We start from the raw sequence: 19472 nt of genomic DNA on the forward strand, positions 1-19472 counted from the left end.
AAAGGAAGAATTGTCAGCACAAACACAAAGATCTTGCAGCCAAAACTTTGTCTGAAATAACAGAGTGCCCTGCTGCAATAAGTAACCTTTTCTCCCCATCTGTCAAATAAGCATTTGAATCTCCCACTGGCTGCTGGCTGAAACACATCTGTTGCAACAGGGAAAGTTTCCCACAGCACGGGAAACACGCTGAGCATCCTTCACAATCGCACTCCTGCCAAAATGTGGAGAAAATTAAGTACTTCAAGTACTTAAACTACATCAACAACTATGTAAAGAATCATCCCACTGGCTTTAATTGCCGGTGGGACTTCTGTATTCGGGAGGCGCGCGCGCACCCAGACCCGCCAATGGGGAACCTGGAGGTCTGTGGGTTGGAGCCGAGCTCCGAACCCGAACGGGATTTCCCCGATTTTCAGAGCCTCCCCGCCCCCAACGCACCCACTCCTTCACTGGAAAATCGATCCCCATCTGCACTAAAAGCGACTGTATCAAATATTAAAATCTGATCACAACAACAGTATAAATGTACACTATGTATAAATTAATGTACACTAGCCAAATGTTCTGTCACATTTAAAGATGTATTCATATGGCTGGCATTCCAGGATTGTGAGTACATGATTGTATTAATACCCAAAAAGAGAATTTAATCCAAACCATTTCAGCTGCATCTCATACACTTGTCAACATGGGACAGTTTTTCTGTTTAGAAAACTAATAGATATAAATTGTATAGAACACTGGAATGTGACTACAAACTGTAGTTTGTAAGAAACATATTAACACCACATTTAGAATTACTACACCATCTTGGATCTCCTGTGGCATTGCTTGCTGATAATTTTTTTTAAAATTGAGCACATGATTAAAAGGCAGGGGTGGGCCCGACACAGTGGTACCAAGAAGGCTGGAGCTGGGCGAAGAATCGAGGCAAGCTGCTGCTGGCTCACACACACCATTATACAGCTCATTTCTCACCTTTTTTTCGCTTCCCTTTTTGCTCCTCTTTCTCCTTTCTTTGTTTTCTCCTCTTTCTCTCCCTTTATGTTGATTGTGTTTCTTCTTTCTCTCTCTCTTTTTTTTTCTTTTGCAGAGCAACTTGATGTAGAGAGGAGGAAGCATAGCTTCAAAAGAGCCTCGGGAATGTATTGCATCGTTGCCAACCACTCACCTTCTGAGCGAGCATTGGTGTTTTGGCCCTATGCTCTTCTTGTGCAGCGTACTCGATGCTCACCTTTCTGGGAACTTTAAAACTTTCCCCACATTACTTTGTGAGTTATTTCTTCTGCACATGTGCAATGCTTCAGCACATTGACAGAAGGGATGCTGCGCAATGCATTGTGGGGCATTAATCAGCAACTGGGGTTTCCATGTGACTGGGGGCTGGAGCATTGGCAGCTATCGGAACCAACTTCTGGAAGACAGATTTCCATCTGTTTCCGAGAGGAAACAAGGCATTTTAAAGAAATACAAATTGGTGGTGTAAACAATTGGCCTTGTCCCTGAAATTCTTCAGGAATACCACCAATCAGCTGCTATAACCTTCATCCGCCCTTACAAGGCAAATGGCGGCCAGTGGGAAGGGCCAGGGATGGGGACTCCCTAAGCCAGGATTTCTCATTCCTCATTTCTCATCCCCGAGGATGGAAGGGGACACTGTACTGTAACAGTTGTACTGGACTGCCCTTGACATCAAGGCGGCATTTGACCGAGTGTGGCACCAAGGAGCCCTAGTAAAATTGAAGTCAATGGGAATCAGGGGGAAAACTCTGCAGTGGCTGGAGTCATACCTAGCACAAAGGAAGATGGTAGTGGTTGTTGGCAGCCAATCATCTCAGCCCCAGGACATTGCTGCAGGAGTTCCTCAGGCAGTGTCCTAGGCCCAACCATCTTCAGCTGCTTCATCAATGACCTTCCCTCCATCATAAGGTCAGAAATGGGGATGTTCGCTGATGATTGCACAGTGTTCAGTTCCCTTTGCAACCTTTCAGATAATGAAGCAGTCCCTGCTCGCATGCAGCAAGACCTGGACAACATCCAGGCTTGGGCTCATAAGTGGCAAGTAACATTCGCACCAGACAAGTGCCAGGCAATGACCATCTCCAACAAGTAAGAATCTAACCACCTCCCCTTGACATTCAACGGCATTACCATCGCCGAATCCCCCACCATCAACATCCTGGAGTCACATTGACCAGAAACTTAACTGGACCAGCCACATAAATACCGTGGTTACAAGAGCAGGTCAGAGGCTGGGTATTCTGCGGCGAGTGACTCACCTCCTGACTCCCCAAAGCCTTTTCACCATCTACAAGGCACAAGTCAGGAGTGTGATGGAATACTGTCCACTTGCCTGGATGAGTGCAGCTCCAACAACACTCAAGAAGCTCGACACCATCCAGGACAAAGCAGCCCGCTTGATTGGCACCCCATCCACCACCCTAAACATTCACTCCCTCCACCACCGGCGCACAGTGGCTGCAGTGTGTACCATCCACAGGATGCACTGCAGCAACTCGCCAAGGCTTCTTCCACAGCATCGCTTAAACCCATGACCTCTACCACTTAGAAGTAGCACTTAGCAGACACATGGGAACAACACCCCCTGCACGTTCCCCTCCAAGTCACACACCATCCCGACTTGGAAATATATCGCTGTTCCTTCATCGTCAAAATCCTGGAACTCCCTTCCTAACAGCACTGTGGGAGAACGTTCACCACACAGACTGCAGTGGTTCAAGAAGGTGGCTCAGCACCACCTTCTCAAGGGCAATTAGGGATGGGCAATAAATGCTGGCCTTGCCAGCGATGCCCAGATCCCAAAAAGGAATTTTAAAAAACTGTGTTTCTGTGGCAGCAGATGTGCCGATTGAATGGAGGCAAGCGGCCTAGACCCCAGAAGAGTGATAATTTTTTTTAAAAATGTTGCCAGATTTCCTTTCTTGCTCAAGGAGCTGAAAGGAATGAGGTTGGGATCAAAGGGGGCCTGGACAACCCCCCACCCCCACCCCATGTGCCCCCCCTCTTCCCCCATCAAAAAGGGGGCAAATGTCAGAATTTCCTTTGGCATGGAGCCGGCAGGCACTAGAGACATGCCTGATATGGTGTTTGCTCCGGCCTGCCCCATTCTAATGAGGTGCTCTGCCAGTGACCTCTTAAGGTCCCAACATAGTCAGCACTGGCGGGCACCAACAAGCATGATCCCAGCGGCCGGGATTGCATTCTGCGGATTTTCGGCCACCTTATCTCCAAAATTAGCAAATGGGTAGGTAACACTGCAGATTTGTAATTGATTTATAATTTTAATCTTCAACCTACCTCTGTCAGAGAAGCTTGACCTCCAGACTCCGGCTGAATACTTTGGTGCCAGTTTTGTTTGGTTTCTGGCTTCCCTCCTGAAATATTTTCTTTAGATGAACAAAGAGCTGAAAGAATTAAAGATTTTAACAAACTTTAATTGTAAGAGGCAGAACGGTGCGCTGAATTTGTCTTTCCTTTGAAGAAATGTTCTCTCTTTTACACATAAGCATAAGTTTCCTGTATAAACTCGGACCAGATGTCTGAGTTGTCTGCAATTCCTGATGCAGACCCAGTTGTTGGATTTTACATTTGATTAGGACGATTACAGCAATTAATCTTAAGGTTTCTGTGAGAAACAATCTGTACATTAGATGAGTGTAGCCCCTTTTTATTACAATTTATATTTATTTATAAGTTATTACCGTAGCAGAAGACAATTTAATTATGTTTTTTAGACAACAGTGATAGGTCCAAACGTTAAATGATTATTCTGGACGAGTTCAGGTGACATCAGTAACCTACTTAAGCTTTACTCTCATAGCTTATCTCAGTGTAACCCCCTCAATAAGTTACTGCCTTGCAGGGGTATCTATTATTCTATAACTTATTTTGAAACGTAACTTGTAGCATCACTCACATAAAACAAAAGATCTGTGTAGCATTGAGTGTGGGGTGGAAGTGTGGCTGAACTCTTAAGTGATATCGAACGGTCTTTCAAATATTTTGTAATACCTTCTGATTACTGCAGTCTGGTTAAGCGTCATTTCATGTCTTGCAATGGATAGTGCCAACTTCAATTGTAAAGATATATCAGTCACTGACTAACATATACATTTTTAGTCTGTTCTGATGCAGAAACATTAATTATTGCAAACCCTTGCTTCTCTCCATTTCAATCCTGTAGGTATAAACCAACCCCTCTGAATTCCTTGCAAAAGTACGTAGAACAAAACACATAGAATTACTGAGAGCGCCCAGTGATTTTGTGAAAAGCCCCCTTTGTCAATTGCAGTCAAGCCACAAAACTTGAATTTTTTTTCACCTGAGCTCCTAGTTGATGTCGACTTGCTGTCACTGAAATACGATCTACTTAAGTGATACATGGCTTAGATTCCAGGGACAGGAGGACGTACAGCATAGAGTCCAGGGACATGAGGGTGTACAGCCTAGAGTCCAGGGACATGAGGACGTACAGCATAGAGTCCGTGGACATGAGGACATACAGCATAGAGTCCAGGGATATGTTGATGTACAGCCTAGAGTCCAGGGACATGAGGACGTACAGCCTAGAGTCCAGAGACATGAGGACGTACAGCCTAGAGACTGGGGACATGAGGATGTACAGCCTAGAGTCCAGGGACATGAGGGTGTACAGCCTAGAGTCCGGGGACATGAGGATGTACAGCCTAGAGACTGGGGACATGAGGACGTACAGCCTAGAGTCCAGGGACATGAGGGTGTACAGCCTAGAGTCCGGGGACGTGAGGACGTACAGCCTAGAGACTGGGGACATGAGGATGTACAGCCTAGAGTCCAGGGACATGAGGGTGTACAGCCTAGAGTCCGGGGACATGAGGACGTACAGCCTAGAGACTGGGGACATGAGGACATACAGCCTAGAGTCCAGAGACATGAGGACGTACAGCCTAGAGTCCAGAGACATGAGGACGTACAGCCTAGAGACTGGGGACATGAGGACGTACAGCCTAGAGACTGGGGACATGAGGGTGTACAGCCTAGAGACTGGGGACATGAGGACGTACAGCCTAGAGACTGGGGACATGAGGACGTATAGCCTAGAGACTGGGGACATGAGGACGTACAGCCTAGAGACTGGGGACATGAGGGTGTACAGCCTAGAGACTGGGGACATGAGGACGTACAGCCTAGAGACTGGGGACATGAGGACGTACAGCTTAGAGACTGCGGACATGAGGATGTAAAGCCTAGAGACTGGGGACATGAGGATGTAAAGCCTAGAGACTGGGGACATGAGGATGTACAGCCTAGAGTCCAGAGACATGAGGACGTACAGCCTAGAGTCCGGGGACATGAGGACGTACAGCCTAGAGACTGGGGACATGAGGGTGTACAGCCTAGAGACTGGGGACATGAGGACGTACAGCCTAGAGACTGGGGACATGAGGACGTATAGCCTTGAGACTGGGGACATGAGGACGTACAGCCTAGAGACTGGGGACATGAGGGTGTACAGCCTAGAGACTGGGGACATGAGGACGTACAGCCTAGAGACTGGGGACATGAGGACGTACAGCCTAGAGACTGCGGACATGAGGATGTAAAGCCTAGAGACTGGGGACATGAGGATGTAAAGCCTAGAGACTGGGGACATGAGGACGTACAGCCTAGAGTCCAGAGACATGAGGACGTACAGCCTAGAGTCCGGGGACATGAGGACGTACAGCCTAGAGACTGGGGACATGAGGATGTACAGCCTAGAGACTGGGGACATGAGGACGTACAGCCTAGAGACTGGGGACATGAGGACGTACAGCCTAGAGTCCAGGGACATGAGGGTGTACAGCCTAGAGTCCAGGGACATGAGGACGTACAGCCTAGAGACTGGGGACATGAGGACGTACAGCCTAGAGTCCAGGGACATGAGGGTGTACAGCCTAGAGTCCGGGGACAGGAGGACGTACAGCATAGAGTCCAGGGACATGAGGGTGTACAGCCTAGAGTCCAGGGACATGAGGACTTACAGCATAGAGTCCGTGGACATGAGGACATACAGCATAGAGTCCAGGGATATGTTGATGTACAGCCTAGAGTCCAGGGACATGAGGACGTACAGCCTAGAGTCCAGAGACATGAGGACGTACAGCCTAGAGACTGGGGACATGAGGATGTACAGCCTAGAGACTGGGGACATGAGGACGTACAGCCTAGAGACTGGGGACATGAGGACGTATAGCCTAGAGACTGGGGACATGAGGACGTACAGCCTAGAGACTGGGGACATGAGGGTGTACAGCCTAGAGACTGGGGACATGAGGACGTACAGCCTAGAGACTGGGGACATGAGGACGTACAGCCTAGAGTCCAGGGACATGAGGACGTACAGCATAGAGTCCGTGGACATGAGGACATACAGCATAGAGTCCAGGGATATGTTGATGTACAGCCTAGAGTCCAGGGACATGAGGACGTACAGCCTAGAGTTCAGAGACATGAGGACGTACAGCCTAGAGACTGGGGACATGAGGATGTACAGCCTAGAGACTGGGGACATGAGGACGTACAGCCTAGAGTCCAGGGACATGAGGGTGTACAGCCTAGAGTCCGGGGACATGAGGATGTACAGCCTAGAGACTGGGGACATGAGGGTGTACAGCCTAGAGTCCAGGGACATGAGGGTGTACAGCCTAGAGTCCGGGGACATGAGGACGTACAGCCTAGAGACTGGGGACATGAGGACATACAGCCTAGAGTCCAGAGACATGAGGACGTACAGCCTAGAGTCCAGAGACATGAGGACGTACAGCCTAGAGACTGGGGACATGAGGACGTACAGCCTAGAGACTGGGGACATGAGGGTGTACAGCCTAGAGACTGGGGACATGAGGACGTACAGCCTAGAGACTGGGGACATGAGGACGTACAGCCTAGAGACTGGGGACATGAGGGTGTACAGCCTAGAGACTGGGGACATGAGGACGTACAGCCTAGAGACTGGGGACATGAGGACGTACAGCCTAGAGACTGCGGACATGAGGATGTAAAGCCTAGAGACTGGGGACATGAGGATGTAAAGCCTAGAGACTGGGGACATGAGGACGTACAGCCTAGAGTCCAGAGACATGAGGACGTACAGCCTAGAGTCCGGGGACATGAGGACGTACAGCCTAGAGACTGGGGACATGAGGGTGTACAGCCTAGAGACTGGGGACATGAGGACGTACAGCCTAGAGACTGGGGACATGAGGACGTATAGCCTAGAGACTGGGGACATGAGGACGTACAGCCTAGAGACTGGGGACATGAGGGTGTACAGCCTAGAGACTGGGGACATGAGGACGTACAGCCTAGAGACTGGGGACATGAGGACGTACAGCCTAGAGACTGCGGACATGAGGATGTAAAGCCTAGAGACTGGGGACATGAGGATGTAAAGCCTAGAGACTGGGTACATGAGGACGTACAGCCTAGAGTCCAGAGACATGAGGACGTACAGCCTAGAGTCCGGGGACATGAGGACGTACAGCCTAGAGACTGGGGACATGAGGATGTACAGCCTAGAGACTGGGGACATGAGGACGTACAGCCTAGAGACTGGGGACATGAGGACGTACAGCCTAGAGTCCAGGGACATGAGGGTGTACAGCCTAGAGTCCAGGGACATGAGGACGTACAGCCTAGAGACTGGGGACATGAGGACGTACAGCCTAGAGTCCAGGGACATGAGGGTGTACAGCCTAGAGTCCGGGGACAGGAGGACGTACAGCATAGAGTCCAGGGACATGAGGGTGTACAGCCTAGAGTCCAGGGACATGAGGACTTACAGCATAGAGTCCGTGGACATGAGGACATACAGCATAGAGTCCAGGGATATGTTGATGTACAGCCTAGAGTCCAGGGACATGAGGACGTACAGCCTAGAGTCCAGAGACATGAGGACGTACAGCCTAGAGACTGGGGACATGAGGATGTGCAGCCTAGAGACTGGGGACATGAGGACGTACAGCCTAGAGACTGGGGACATGAGGACGTATAGCCTAGAGACTGGGGACATGAGGACGTACAGCCTAGAGACTGGGGACATGAGGGTGTACAGCCTAGAGACTGGGGACATGAGGACGTACAGCCTAGAGACTGGGGACATGAGGACGTACAGCCTCGAGACTGGGGACATGAGGATGTAAAGCCTAGAGACTGGGGACATGAGGACGTACAGCCTAGAGTCCAGAGACATGAGGACGTACAGCCTCGAGTCCGGGGACATGAGGACGTACAGCCTAGAGACTGGGGACATGAGGACGTACAGCCTAGAGTCCAGGGACATGAGGGTGTACAGCCTAGAGTCCGGGGACATGAGGACGTACAGCCTAGAGACTGGGGACATGAGGATGTACAGCCTAGAGTCCAGGGACATGAGGGTGTACAGCCTAGAGTCCGGGGACAGGAGGACGTACAGCATAGAGTCCAGGGACATGAGGGTGTACAGCCTAGAGTCCAGGGACATGAGGACGTACAGCATAGAGTCCAGGGATATGTTGATGTACAGCCTAGAGTCCAGGGACATGAGGACGTACAGCCTAGAGTCCAGAGACATGAGGACGTACAGCCTAGAGTCCAGAGACATGAGGACGTACAGCCTAGAGTCCAGAGACATGAGGACGTACAGCCTAGAGACTGGGGACATGAGGATGTACAGCCTAGAGACTGGGGACATGAGGACGTACAGCCTAGAGTCCAGGGACATGAGGGTGTACAGCCTAGAGTCCGGGGACATGAGGATGTACAGCCTAGAGACTGGGGACATGAGGACGTACAGCCTTGAGACTGGGGACATGAGGGTGTACAGCCTAGAGACTGGGGACATGAGGACGTACAGCCTAGAGACTGGGGACATGAGGACGTACAGCCTAGAGACTGGGGACATGAGGACGTACAGCCTAGAGTCCAGGGACATGACAGCACAATAAACTCACTTTCGCCTTCAAAATTTCTAAATCCACCACTGCAAAAATTGTAGTGTTATGTACAACTGATGGAATATTGGGTATAGTTGCAGCTAAAGTCCGGACAAGTTCATGTTACACTGCACTCCCACTACTTATTTTCATATGACTTCCATGAGGCCATTGGGTTTCATTTTTCACAGAAAAAACAAACAACATTGTTAAATGTGATCCCAAAATACTGATTAAAATCTTAAATCCAATGTGATAAAGACCTATTTAACTTATTCAATCAGCTTGAAGTATTGGTCTTTGGTTGTAGGCCTTTGTTCGGGGCTATTTTTCAGTTGTACGTTGTTTTTTTCAGTTGTCTGCTTTTTTGAAACTGTTCATCAGCTTTTCTGAGTTTTGTAGGGTGACATGTATGGACCTGCAGAATGAAACAGAAAATCAGCCAGTTTTTGCCAGGTTTGCAGTTTTTACCTCGTTGCTTTGACTGCCTTGTTGGAGAAGGGGAGGTTCTCAAAGGCCTGATTCTGGAGTAACAGATGCTTTACCGAACTTTTGGTGCAGTCCAATGAGGGGAACATCTCTATAAATTCCTTGAACATGTCATCCCCTCCCAGCTCCTTGCTCACAACACACTGTTCAAATCCCTTCAGTCTGGTTTCTGCCCTGCCCACAGCACCAAGACTGTCCTGGTCAAAATCATGAATGACATCCTCTGTGACCGTGACCATGTTGCATTAGCCCTCCTGGTCTTTTTTAACGTCACCTCCACCACTTCTCCTATGTGGCCCACCTGCATGCCCCTCCAAGGTTCTACTCCTACCTGCCCCAGTAAATAAAAAAAACTAGTATCAGTAATGGTGGCCATGAAACTATCGGATTGTCCTAAATACGCATCTGGTTCACTAATGTCCTTTAGGGAAGGAAACCTGCCATCCTTACCCAGTCTGGCCTATATGTGACTCCAGACCCACAGCGATATGGTTGATTCTTAATCGCCCTCTGAAATGGCCTAGTGGCTCATCACCACCTTCTTCAAGGGCAGTTAGGGACGGGCAATAAATGCCGGCCTTGCCAGTGACGCCCACATCCCATGAACGAATAAAAAAAAAGTGAAGCCCGTGCCTCTACAGCACTGGCTTGTCCTCTTGGTCCTGTGTGTTCATCTCTGGAATCCCCCAAGGATCCATCGTGAGCCACTTCTCTTTCTCATCTACCTGCTGCACCTTGATGACATCATTTGCAGGCATGGAGTCAATTTCTGTGTGTGTGCTGACAACACCCAGCTCTACTTCCTCTCACTTCCCTTGACCTCATGATCAATCAGATAGTCTGACATTAAGTTGTGGTTTCGACCCAATTTCCTCCAAATAAACATCAAGAAGACAGAAGTAATTGTTTCTGGCCCTCATAACAAACGTTGTATCCTTGCCACCAACTGCATTCCCCTCTCTGACTGCTGGCTCAAGCTGAACCTGGGGTTTGCAACCTCAGCATTTTGCTCAGCCCAGGACTGAGCAACATTGCCTGCCTCTGCCCTTACCTTACCCCACTGCTGCAAAAACCCTTATTCAGATTGCTGAGGTCCTCCTTACTAGCCTCCTGAGCGTCACCCCCATAAACTCCAAATTATCCAAACCTCTGCAGCTTACATCGCATCCCACTTGTCCATCACCTCCACTCTCGTCGAGGTACATTGATCCCCCAATAGATCAAACTAAAATATTCTCGTACTGTATGGCTTACCCCCTCTTTACATCACCTGCCTTCTGCAGCATTACATCCCCTCCCATGCTCTCTGCTCCTCTGACTCTGGCCTCTGGTTTATTCCCTCCCCACACCCAATCCCTACCCATCTGACACTGCTGGCCTTCCAAGGGGCGGAAGTGTAAACTGGCACATCCAGGTCCCAGCCTAATTCTTATCCTTCCTGTGCACTGCTGCCAGAATTATGGTGGGAACATGGCAGAAGGATTGAGGATTTTTGGCTCCATTTTGTTTTTAGGGATATAAAATTGGTTGACTGGGACTTTTGCTTTTTTTGATATATATTAATGACTTGGACTTGGGCGTACAGGGCACAATTTCAAAATTTGCAGATGACACAAAACTTGGAAGTGTGGTAAACATTGAGGAGGATAGTGATAGATTTCAAGAGGACTTAGACAGGCTGGTGGAATGGATGAAATTTAACGCAGAGAAATGCGAAATGATACATTTTGGCAGGAAGAATGAGAAGATGCAATATAAACTAAATGGTACAATTCTAAAGGGGGTGCAGGAACAGAGAGGCCTGGAGGTATATGTGCATAAATCTTTGAAGGTGGCAGAACAGGTTGAGAAAGCGGTTAAAAAAGCATACAGGATCCTGGGCTATATAAGTAGAGGCATAGAGTTCAAAAGCAACGAAGTTATGTTGAACCTTTATAAAACACTGGTTCGGCCACAACTGGAGTATTGTGTCCAATTCTGGGCACTGCACTTTAGGGAGGATGTGAAGGCCTTAGAGAGGGTGCAGAAAAGATTTACCAGAATGGTTCCAGGGATGAGGGACTTTAGTTACCTGGATAGACTGGAGAAGCTGGGGTTGTTCTCCCTCGAGCAGAGAAGGTTGAGAGAAGATTTCATAAGTGTTCAAAATCATGAAGGGTTTAGATAAAGTAAATAAAGAGAAACTGTTCCCATTGGCAGAAGGGTCAAGAACCAGAGGACACAGATTTAAGATGATTGGCAAAAGAACGAAAGGCGATATGAGGAAAAACTTTTTTACGCAGCGAATAGTTATGATCTGGAATGCGTGGCTTTCAAAAAGGAATTGGATAAATACTTGGAGGGAATAAATTTGCAGGGCTACAGGGAAAGAATGGGGGAATGGGACTAACTGGATTGCTCTTACAAAGAGCTGGTGTGGGCTCGATGGGCCAAAAGGCCTCCTTCTGTGCTGTAACCATTCTATGATTCTATAATAAGGAACTGTTCATGGAGGATTATTTGGCACAGAAATTTTTTTAGGTAAATTTGATTGAAACTTTTATGACTGAATCAGTCAGAAATGACACAGAGATGGTCCTGGGATCTGATTGTTGCCTGGGTACATGTTCTGGGATCTGATTAATTCCTGGGTACATGTTCTGGGATCTGATTGTTGCCTGGGTACATGTTCTGGGATCTGATTAATTCCTGGGTACATGTTCTGGGATCTGATTGTTGCCTGGGTACATGTTCTGGGATCTGATTAATTCCTAGGTACATGTTCTGGGATCTGATTGTTGGCTGGGTACATGTTCTGGGATCTGATTAATTCCTGGTTACATGTTCTGGGATCTGATTAATTCCAGGTTACATGTTCTGGGATCTGATTGTTGCCTGGGTACATGTTCTGGGATCTGATTAATTCCTGGGTACATGTTCTGGGATCTGATTAATTCCTGGGTACATGTTCTGGAATCTGATTGTTGTCTGGGTACATGTTCTGGGATCTGATTAATTCCTGGTTACATGTTCTGGGATCTGATTGTTGTCTGGGTACATGTTCTGGGATCTGATTAATTCCTGGATACATGTTCTGGGATCTGATTGTTGTCTGGGTACATGTTCTGGGATCTGATTAATTCCTGGTTACATGTTCTGGAATCTGATTGTTGCCTGGGTACATGTTCTGGGATCTGATTAATTCCTGGTTACATGTTCTGGGATCTGATTGTTGTCTGGGTACATGTTCTGGGATCTGATTAATTCCTGGATACATGATCTGGGATCTGAGTATTGCCTGGGTACATGTTCTGGAATCTGATTAATTCCTGGGTACATGTTCTGGGATCTGATTGTTGTCTGGGTACATGTTCTGGAATCTGATTCATTCCTGGGTACATGTTCTGGGATCTGAGTATTGCCTGGGTACATGTTCTGGGATCTGATTAATTCCTGGATACATGTTCTGGGATCTGATTGTTGCCTGGGTACATGTTCTGGAATCTGATTAATTCCTGGGTACATGTTCTGGGATCTGATTGTTGTCTGGGTACATGTTCTGGGATCTGATTAATTCCTGGGTACATGTTCTGGGATCTGATTGTTGCCTGGGTACATGTTCTGGGATCTGATTAATTCCTGGGTACATGTTCTGGGATCTGAGTATTGCTTGGGTACATGTTCTGGGATCTGATTAATTCCTGGTTACATGTTCTGGGATCTGAGTATTGCCTGGGTACATGTTCTGGAATCTGATTAATTCCTGGGTACATGTTCTGGGATCTGATTGTTGTCTGGGTACATGTTCTGGGATCTGATTAATTCCTGGGTACATGTTCTGGGATCTGATTGTTGTCTGGGTACATGTTCTGGAATCTGATTAATTCCTGGGTACATGTTCTGGGATCTGAGTATTGCCTGGGTACATGTTCTGGAATCTGATTAATTCCTGGGTACATGTTCTGGGATCTGATTGTTGTCTGGGTACATGTTCTGGAATCTGATTAATTCCTGGGTACATGTTCTGGGATCTGAGTATTGCCTGGGTACATGTTCTGGGATCTGATTAATTCCTGGATACATGTTCTGGGATCTGATTGTTGCCTGGGTACATGTTCTGGAATCTGATTAATTCCTGGGTACATGTTCTGGGATCTGATTGTTGTCTGGGTACATGTTCTGGGATCTGATTAATTCCTGGGTACATGTTCTGGGATCTGATTGTTGCCTGGGTACATGTTCTGGGATCTGATTAATTCCTGGGTACATGTTCTGGGATCTGAGTATTGCCTGGGTACATGTTCTGGGATCTGATTAATTCCTGGATACATGTTCTGGGATCTGATTGTTGCCTGGGTACATGTTCTGGGATCTGATTAATTCCTGGATACATGTTCTGGAATCTGATTGTTGTCTGGGTACATTTTCTGGTATCTGATTGTTGCCTTGGTACATGTTCTAGGATCTGACTAATTCCTGGTTTGGCAATATGATTGGATGAATTTAGGAGATGTGATTGGTTGGGTGGACACTGGTCTCTGGTTCTGTGATCTGACTGGTTGAAAGCAGTTTGCTGCACTATATTGTACAGACTATTAATAATATAATTATATATAAGCCAATAAATTAAAGATTACCAAGTTAACTTAATTCAGATAAATGATATGAATTCTTACTGAAACAGATGATTTGATTGGAACGAAAATATGGTATTGCTACTCTGGGAGTTTGAACTAACTCTACGGGGTTGAGATTCCATGGGGACTGCCCCGTTCGGAGGAAGTTCCGCGGAAACCCCAAAGAAACACCATAAACACCGTAAACAGTGCTTCTCCGGGGTTTCCATGGATCTTCTGCCAAAGTTGTGGTGGATGGTCCGGAGCTCCCTCTGGGAAATCCTTCCCCTAGACAGATTTTTTTTACACATGCATTAGTTTATTGTGGCAAAATCTTCTTTTCAAAGCCACAATACTTGCACTAATGCATGGTAAAGGTTGCCTGGAACAAAGTTGATTTTCAAGTTAAAAATCTGTTTTCTGTAAAACATAAGGATAATTATGGATCCATTAGACTAACTGATGAGAGAAAGTAAAAAGTGTTTCGTTCAACCATAGTAACATCAATTTTGCAGAGACCACAACCCATTCTTTTTGCTCCAGGGAATGTCACTGTCTCTAGTTATCTATGTGCAATTAAGGTCTGCAAATGCATTTGGCATTGACAAGCTGTGTTTTGTTTTCACTTATTTTTCAATCATGCAAAAATTGTTTTTGTCAGTTGTATTATAGATGGCTGAAGTCCACAACCAAAAACACTTCTAGGGACTTAAGTTGCATCAGAAAGTTAGAAACCTCATCCTGTTAAAACGGACATCCTTCTCGTGTAAAGGACAAGCTTCTGTTATCTCCATAACACCTCCAGACTTCATTCCTACCTCAGCCCCTCCATCAACTCTTATCCATGCTTTTGCCACTTCTGGACTCAATTATCCCAATGCCCTTCCTGCTAGTCTCCTATCCGTTAACCCCTTCATTTCCAACTTGTGTATAATGCAGCAATCCATACCCTAGCCCACTCCTTGCCAATTACCCCTGTCCTCACTAAACTACATTGGCTCCTTGTCCCACAACTCATTAAATTTAAACTCCTCATCCTCATCTTCAAACCCCTTCACAGTTTCGCCCCGCCTATCACTGCAACCACTCCAGTCTTATATCCCCTTCTATACCCTTAGGTCCTCTGACTTTGGCCTTTCATGCGTCCCTTCCCTCCCTCCACCATTGGTGATAGAGCTGTCAGCTGCCTCGGTCCTATTTGCTGGAACTCCATCCCTAAACCTCACCTCTCTTCTTTTCTGTCGTTACCTTTGAAAAACTACTTAAAACCCATCTTTTCAACAAACCGTTCAGTCACCCTCATCTCTTCCTCCATGGCTCACATCTGTTCCCCTATTTTTCCACTGTAAAGTGCCTTGGGACATTTTTATGGTAATGGCATATATAAATGCAAGTAGTTGTTATTGCTATTGTGGTGATGCTAGTGCATTTTTGATGTGGCAAAATTGTTCACTGTTCCCAGAGTCTGGATGAATATGCCTTGGGAAAATGTGCACACACAGGAATGTTGGGAAAACTCACCCAGGTATCGAGGATGCCTTGAATTTCCCGTTGCAGGATGTGAAGCAAATAGCTCTTTTTGGAGCAGAAGGGCACCCTCTTGGAGTTGTACTCTGCCTGACTGAAGGTAGGGCAGAGAGTTAGTGCAGTCTCCTGGGTCCATAAGATCTGGGACCGAAGGAGGGAGACGTTTTCTGGTATCAGACAGAGTGGCAAGATATCCAACTTTGCAGACATTATAGGATAGGTTGCCCTGGGTTTCCCTGGCCTGGTGCTAGTTATGCCTCAAAAAAGGCCCCATGGAAACTTGCAGTGAAGGCTGGGACGCAGCATATCCAGGTCCCATCCTAAATCTCGGGCCTTCTGCCACCCTCCTACTGGACTTAGTTATGAGAGCCCGAAACCGACAAACTGGTGCCAGAGAAAAATGCTAGCGGAAATTTGAATGGGTGATAAATTGTCAGAGAACTGGCATGAAGTTCTGCACCCCAATTTTGCCCAATTTAGGTCCATTTGTGGGACTAAACTGATTGAAAAATCTAAGCTCCGCAATCAATTGCATACATAATTGATATCAGTCTCTTTAGATTGCCATAAGAAATAGGAGCAGGAGTAGGCCATACAGCCCCTTGAGCCTGCTCTGCCATTCAACAAGATTATGGCTGATCTTTGACCTCATCTCCACTTTCCTGCCCGATCCCCATATCCCTTTATTCTCTTAGAGTTCAAAAATCTATCAATTTCAGCCTTGAATATACTCAACAACTGAGCATCCACAGCCTGCTGGGATAGAGAATTGCAAAGATTCACAACCCTCTGAGTGAAGAAATTTCTTCTCATCTCAGTCCTAAATGGCTGACCCTTTATCCTGAGATTATGACCCCTAGTTCTAGACTCTCCAGCCAGGGAAAGCAACCTCTCAGCATCTACCCTATCAAGCCCTCTCAGAATCTTATATGTTTCAATGAGATCATCTCTCATTCTTCTAAACTCCAGAGAATATAGGCCCATTCTACTCAATCTCTCCTCATAGGACAACCCTCTCGTCCCAGGAATCGATCTAGTGAACCTTCGTTGCACCACCTCTAAGGCAAGTATATCCTTCCTTAGGTAACGAGACCAAAACTGTACACAGTACTCCAGGTGTGGTCTCAGCAAAGTCCTATATAATTGCAGCATGCCTTCCTTACTCTTTTACTCCAACCCTCTTGCAATAAAGGTCAACATACCATTTGCCTTCCTAATTGCTTGCCGTACCTGCATGTTAACTTTCTGTGTTTTTAGTGTACAAGGACACCCGAATCTCTCTGAACACCAACATTTTATAGTTTCTCACCATTTAAAAAATATTTTGTTTTTTTATTCTTCCTATCAAAGTGAATAACCTCACATTTCCCCACGTTATACTCCATCTGCCACCTTCTTGCCCACTCACTTAATCTGTCTGTATCCCTTTGCAGGCTCTTTGGGCTCAATTTTCAAAAGGCGGCAGGATGGCAGCAGTGGGGGGGGGGGGGGGAGGGGTGGCGGGGTGGCGGGGGGGCCGGGTCAATGGGCGCGCGCGGCAAACCCGGATAATAAAAACTTAATGCTCCCCACGTGATTGCGTGTTAATTAGTGGCCCTTAACGTGGTTTCCGGGTTTGCCGTCCGAAAGCTGCGCAGTGTGCGGACTGCTCACCCACATGACAGGCTGTCAGCTGGAGCACTACATTTAAAGGGCCATTGCTCCAATGGATTTTGCTGGAGCAAAGACCAAGAACACACAGTGGAGCAGCACAGGGGCAAGGCTGCGCCAAGATTTAATGATGCCTCACTCCAGGTGCTACTGGATGGGGTGAGGAGGAAGAGGGAAATTTTTTAACCCGGCTGACAGGAGGAAGTGCCCTGCCTCTGCCACCAAGAAGGCCTGGCTCGAGGTGGCAGAGGAGGTCACCAGCAGCAACTACATCTCCCGCACGTGGATCCAGTGCAGGAAGCGCTTCAATGACCTAACTGGGTCAGCCAAAGTGAGTACACTTACTGATTCTCCTACATTCCGTCTTCCACATCACCACCCCCACCCTCCAACTCATTCTGCACTGCCAACACTACTCCATCACATCACTCCTCACACCCACTTAAGGCTCATTCTCAACTTACCTTCACTTCCTCACCTCCCCATTTGTCACCCCGCCACTACCACTCACCCCAATCCTCATTCAATGTGATGTCTCTGTCTCATACCCTCCCTCTGATGCACCTCTTTCATGATCAGCCTCACCCAAAGCAATATATTCATCGGCTGACCACTTCACCATCACTCACTCACACGTCTGTACTTTCTCCCATTCTAGGAGAAGAGAGCTCAGAATGCAGATGAGAGGACGAGTATTGGAGGGGGGCCTCCATAAATGGTGGTCCTCACAGGGGCGGAGGAGGAGGCCCTGGAGATCAGCCACACCCTCGAGTGCCTGTCCGTCGGGGACACCGAGACTGGTACCCCACAAATGTCTGGTGACACAATTTTAACATTCATTACGCACATGAATTGATGTTAACAATGATTGGCATGTTGAACACCTCATTATGCTCATTGTGACGTGACACATCTGTGATGATGCTTAATATTGCCTTCTGTTCTCTTACAGGCCCTTCAATGACTGCAGTGATGGGAGAGGGTGATTCCTCAGACAAACTCCTGACCTCTGAGGGCGCATCGTCACATCTTAGTGAGCCATCCACCAGTGCAGATAATCACATCTCGGTGGGTCCTAATAGTTGGGTTGGCACCTGGTGAGTCACCACACACAAGTGAGCAGGAGCAGACACTGGTGGCAGGGGCAGCTGTGGAGAGTCCGCCTCAATGGGCGCACTTCTCTCAAGCTGGATGCAGATGCTGAACCCCGGGGACCATCCTTTAAAAGGAGACTGATGGAGGGGCAGCAGCACATTTGCGAGGTACTGGAACAGGTGCCACACACACTCTCTATAATAGCGCGGAGGATGGAGGAGTCCAACTCCTGCATGAGTGGAATGGTGGCACAGGTACATGAGGGAATCTCTGAGCTAGTGTCACAGGGACATGAGATAGTGTCGCAGGTAAGTGCGGGAATGTCAGCGATGGAGAGCAGACTAGCCCCGTTGAGCTTCAAGCACGGCTCACAAATGAGTCCATTCAAGCCCTGACAATGGCCGTATGGACTCAGGGTGAACTACATTCTGCTGCCATAGACAGGCAGAAAGATACATTAGCACTGGCCTAACAAGGCATCACACATGTCCTCCAAACTGTTGTCCAGCAGAGTGGTAGGAGTGAAGTGGGCCTGGTCCAGGAGAGGGATGATGGCGAAAGGGGACGTGGAAGTGGGGACGCCACTTAAAGTGCTCCCATGTCTCACCCGTTGCCCCCCTCTGAACCTGTGCCCTCAATGCTGCCTCCTCTCAGGTAGCCAAGTCAGCCCCTGCACAGGTGCAGGTGGAGTAGTCTTTGGAGGGGCCCTCACGGGCTCCAAAACACAGAGGGTGTAGGCCTAAAGCATCATACAGTCAGGGCATGAACAAGAGTAACCTGCCACCATCTCTGCTGCAGCCACAGGGGATGCACCACGTAGAAGCAGTAGGAAGAGAAAGGCTAAGAATTTGTGATCACGAAGGGTATGCACAAGGGTGTCTGACGGACTGTCATGTTTTTCATTTATATTTGTTTTTTGTTAAAGTCACATTAAATGTTATCATTCTCACCACTACTGCCACGTCTTGCCCATTCTTGACTGGATTTTGTGATAGCGCCCTTTCATGTGCTTTGTCGTGAACAGCGACACTTGATGCCGCTCAGTGGGTCACTTTACAGTGGGTGTATGTGTAGTTGCAGGACTGTTTTGTGCAGGAAGGCTGGGGAGGGGGGCGGTGGTGCTGGTGTTGCCGCTGCTCTTTCCAGGTGGTGTGAGAAC

At 47.7% G+C, this 19472-nt stretch overlaps 1 long non-coding RNA gene across 1 annotated transcript in view; it reads right to left on the reverse strand.

The window, feature by feature from the left end:
• The window catches only part of LOC137320535 (uncharacterized), a 52296-nt gene that overhangs the window by 13512 nt on the left and 19312 nt on the right, over positions 1-19472 (reverse strand). The window contains exons 2-3 of the long non-coding RNA XR_010962578.1: positions 9221-9375; positions 3322-3428 (exon numbers count right to left, since the gene is read on the reverse strand). This is a non-coding gene — a long non-coding RNA (uncharacterized lncRNA). The remainder of the gene's footprint in view (positions 1-3321; positions 3429-9220; positions 9376-19472) is intronic.

This window comes from Heptranchias perlo, chromosome 4, assembly GCF_035084215.1.
Source record: "Heptranchias perlo isolate sHepPer1 chromosome 4, sHepPer1.hap1, whole genome shotgun sequence".
In the NCBI taxonomy this organism is placed as follows: Eukaryota; Metazoa; Chordata; class Chondrichthyes; order Hexanchiformes; family Hexanchidae; genus Heptranchias; species Heptranchias perlo.